The sequence below is a fragment of the Mastomys coucha genome, unplaced genomic scaffold (genome assembly GCF_008632895.1).
Source record: "Mastomys coucha isolate ucsf_1 unplaced genomic scaffold, UCSF_Mcou_1 pScaffold7, whole genome shotgun sequence".
In the NCBI taxonomy this organism is placed as follows: Eukaryota; Metazoa; Chordata; class Mammalia; order Rodentia; family Muridae; genus Mastomys; species Mastomys coucha.
The window spans coordinates 81,663,332-81,667,918 of NW_022196913.1; the positions used below are offsets into that span (position 1 = coordinate 81,663,332).

Consider the following 4,587-nt stretch of genomic DNA (forward strand, 5'->3'; position numbering starts at 1 on the left):
AGTGGAGGGAGGGGAAACTGTGCTAATGATGTATTGTGTAAGAGAAGAGTGCATGAGAGAAAATGGTTGGATTTTCAAAAAATAAAAATAAAAATAAAAGAACTGGCTCTTTAATATTAGCTATTTGAAAATCCCACAATTCCAGGTGTACCAAATATTGCTATGTCCTCGTTACTAATTAAATTATTTTCAGTATTATTAAAATGCAATTCTTTTCCATTTACTCTTTAAAACTCAAAAATATGTTATGGAAAATATTTTAGAGCTTGTATTTGTTAAAATGCCATTTACTACTTTCTTAGAGTCTTCAAATTTAATCTCTTATATACACAAATTTTTATGTGAGTTGTAAAGTAAATGTTATTATCAAATACAGTGATTTTGGAGAAAAGACAAATACACATACTCTTAATCACTGATAATTTATGAGAATAAAATTAAGACAATTACTTTATGACAATGTTCTAGAACTTTAAAGTAGGGTGAGAAGAAATGTAAGTCAGAAATACACACTTCTAGAGTAGACATGGTAATATTTCAGACCTTAAAACTGTATGTTGTTAAATTGCCTTTGGAGTAAAGAAAATCTTAGAACATGTTTAACTAGGAGAGAATATATTCTCCACCTTCACTTCCTGTCTGTTTTCAAAGTCTCTGTTGTATCCTACTTATTCCATGAATGACTAATTTTCATTTAACATCATCCAACTACATAGCACCACTCTTCATACTCTTTTCAAGGCAAATCAAGAAATGAATAAATGTTAATTTAAAAAATAAGATTTACTCATAAGTCTGGTTGTTGCACTTAATGTACTGCAATAGTTTTTGTGGGTTTGGTTTTTGCAAAATTTATCTTGAAATCATTTGTGCTAAAGAATAGCTAGCACATGATACTTACACTATAAAAAGACATAAAATAGCAGATTTTAATAATTCTTAGGTGCCTCTATATAAAGCAGATGTTCTATTATACTTTCCAGATGCTGGGCTCAAACATGATTAATTAAAGGTAGTGCATACATAACATTTTGCTACATTCCCATTCTCAGCTAAAACTATGTTAAAGAAAAGAGAGAATGAACAAAATCTAGGACTACCTGGCTACCCAGGGAATTGCCAAAAATGATAAATTTCGCATATGCTATGCCAGTAATAGGCAGAACTACAAAGCAACTGTTCCCAAGGAAAGAGGTACTTCCTTGGTGTGCTGTGACAGCAACTGCTCCACTTGCATATGAAACAAACCCCAAAAGACCTTGTGTTGACAATCATTGTACCCAATGTGGCATTCAGAAGTGGAGTTTTGGGAAAGTGGTGGGATGATAAGTCCTTTGATTTCATCAATGATGGAGTCGTATTTGAATGTGCTGTTAAAAGGAAATAGAAACTGAAAAAGGTAGAGCCTTATTGGAGTGAGTTGCTAGGGAGGTTCCTTTAAAGAATATTTCCTATTCTTCACCCTCTCCTCTTTCTGTCTTCCTGCTTCCCTGCAGTCACCTCATGTCCCTTTGGTCCCTTTCTCACCACAAAGCTATAAACAATAGAGCTAGTTAGTTGATTATGAGTATAAGCTTGGAAACTGTAATCCAAAAGTAAATTCTTCTTTTAAGATTTTTATATCAGGCATTTTGTTAGACTAGCATACCAACTTTGTTCAAACTTACACAGAGTATATGGCCTTTGTTTAGATTCAAACATGCATATTTGTTAGATATTAATTAAGATACTAATAATGTGTTAGGAATTCAATAACCTGATAATATTCAGATCAAATGGTTTTTATGCAATTTACTAGAGAACATAAATCTTTTTGCTCAAAGAATACATTTATTTCTGTTCATTTTACTGGTCCCTTATATTGCATCTTATGTTTTGAGCACTGCGTTGTATCTTATGTAACCTATAAAGTCTTTCTTCTTATTATTAGTGTAATTAAATGTGCAACAAATGCCAGTGTGTTCAAAGTCCTATCATGCAGGGCAGAGGAAGAAATGAACCATCTAGAGCTCTTGGCTCAGAGATCTTACATTCAATAAGTCTATCAAGTCTTCATCAAGTTCAGTATCTAACTCATCAATAGTTCTAGTTTTATTTTCCACCAGAGTTTATGTGAAGTTCATTATGGTGGGTTTAACTGAGTCATCACAATCTCTTTCTCATCTGTAACTAAGTAATCTTTTAAAGAGTGAAAAGAGAAGTTGTAATTAATGTATAAATTTTTAAAAATTGCACATTTTTGAGATCAAACATAAGAGTATATAGCAGTGGTTCTCAACCTTCCTAATGCTGCAACCTTTTAATAAATTACTTCATGTGGTTATCTTTAGCTACAAAATTTTGTTTTAATAATAATTATTTATTTATTATTATATGTAAGCACACTGTAGTTGTCTTCAGACACACCAGAAGAGAGCATCAGATCTTATTATGGATGGTTGTGAGTCACCATGTGGTTTCTGGGATTTGAACTCAGGACCTCCAGAAGAGCAGTCAGTGCTCTTAACTGCTGAGCCATCTTTCCAGCCCTACAAAATTTTTGTTGATACTTTTTAACTGTAATTTTGCTACAGTTATAGATCATAATGTAAATATCTATGTTGAGTGTTCTTAGGTGACAATTCATATGAATGTGTTGTCAACTCCAAAGGGATTTCAACCCACAGGTTGAGAACCACTGGTATATAGGACTCACTCATTTGCAACAAATAGTGCTACCTTCTTACACATTTGATGAGATAATCAGAAGTGAGCAACCCTCATAAGTAATTAAGTCACTTGTTCTTTACAATATACCTTTGGAATGCTGGAGAATATGTCATCTCCTTTTCCCTTTTGCATTCTAAATTGCCACAGAGGAAGAAGTCTGTTTGAGTTTATTCTAAGCATACCAACAGAGATTCTTTGTGTTTTTTTTTCAATAATTTATTTATTTATTCACTTTACATCCCAATCAAAGCCCCACCATCCTAACCTCTTAGTTGAATTCTGACAAATCCCCCCATAACTCACCCTGCTCCTCAGAGCATGGGAAGCCCCCCCTTGGGTACCACCGACCTTGGGACATCAAGGCCCAATCAGAGGTTCAACCAGGCCCTCCCACTGAGGTTCAACCAGTCAGTCTAGCTAGGGGAGGGGGATCCAGTGGCATGTCTCTGACTCATTCATTTTTTCTAATGGTCAATTTCAAAATGGTCTGTCTTTATAAAAAAATTTTTTTAAAGACTTGGCTTATTTGCTTAGCTTAAACCATAAACCCACTTATGATCTGCATTTTCTAAAGTTCAGAGTGACATTTGTGTGTAGCTCAAGCTACAAACTCTGCCTTGTCATTTCAACATACCATCTCATTAAATTAACCCTTTGAAATTGATGTAATTGCTGCAGTCGAATTTGACTCTTCTTGAATTTGATCTGATCATGGTTTCTCAGCTATATTTTCTCCTAGCCAGGTTTTCATTCTTCTGGTGTATTTGTGCTGTTCCCAGAATAGCCTGGACAGCTAAGGTAGCTTGAACTGCTGTGCTCTTGGTTCAGTGAGAGACTAAGACTTAAAGTGAAGACCAAGTGAAGAATATACCAGAAGTCAAGTTATGGCTTCCAAATGCAGGTGCAGCCACATGAGCTTATATATGTACACATGTGTACCATACATAAATATACTGGAAGAAGCAAATTACCCAGCTAGAAGAAAATAGAGCTGAAAAACTTGGGTGACAGGCAGCTTCCATGCCAACCCTAATTTTTGCTTATTAACTTTAATTTGTCATGTAATCCATTTTGATCTCATTCTTTCCCAACCTCCATCTCCTTCCAGATTCTACCAGTCTCCTTACCCACCCAACTGTGTTATATCTATTTCCAATAAACAACCATAAAAAAAATATAAAAGGGAAAGGAAGAAAGAAAGAAAGAAAGAAAGAAGGAAAGAAAGAAAGAGAGAAGGAAAGAGTGCTCGCTTTGGCAGCACATATACTAAAATTGGAACGATACAGAGAAGATTAGCATGGCCCCTGCGCAAGGATGACAGAAAAGAAAGAAAGAAAGAAAGAAAGAAAGAAAGAAAGAAAGAAAGAAAGAAAGAAAGAAAGAGAGAGAGAGAAAGAGAGAAAGAAAGGAAGGAAGAAAGGAAGGATGGAAAAAAGGAAGAAAGAACAAATAAATCAAAGCCAGAAAATAATCATTTTAAAAAATCATTTGGGTCTCCAGTGAGAGCCGCCATCTTCTCTCTGGTGAGTTCCTAAGCCAGGAGCAGCCAGCAGGGAGGCACAGACCCCAAGAGTCGCAGGGGAGCCGCTGGGCGGCAGGGACAGGATCCTCTCAGCTTCCAAGTGGCAGAGGTGGATCAGCGACCTTAGCTGCCCCTCCCTTGCACAAGGCGGGTCTGCCTCCAGGGACCACTTTGACCCAGAGTCTCCAGTGAGAGTTGCCATCTTCTCTCCAGTGAGTTCCTAAGCCGGAGAAGACAACAGGGAGGCACAGGCCCCACGAGTAGCAGGGGAGCCACTGGGTGGCAGGTACAGGACAAGCTCCGGTCAGAGTCACTAAGAACATCTATCACCAAAAATCAAGAGTTGGTGAAAGGCA

General features: G+C 36.5%; 1 non-coding gene across 1 annotated transcript; it reads left to right on the forward strand.

The window, feature by feature from the left end:
- The first annotated feature begins 3,951 nt into the window (after nt 1–3,951).
- LOC116082838 lies at nt 3,952–4,058 on the forward strand. Its single transcript, XR_004115467.1, has one exon. It is a non-coding gene; the product is annotated as a U6 spliceosomal RNA (small nuclear RNA).
- The last annotated feature ends 529 nt before the right edge of the window (nt 4,059–4,587 follow it).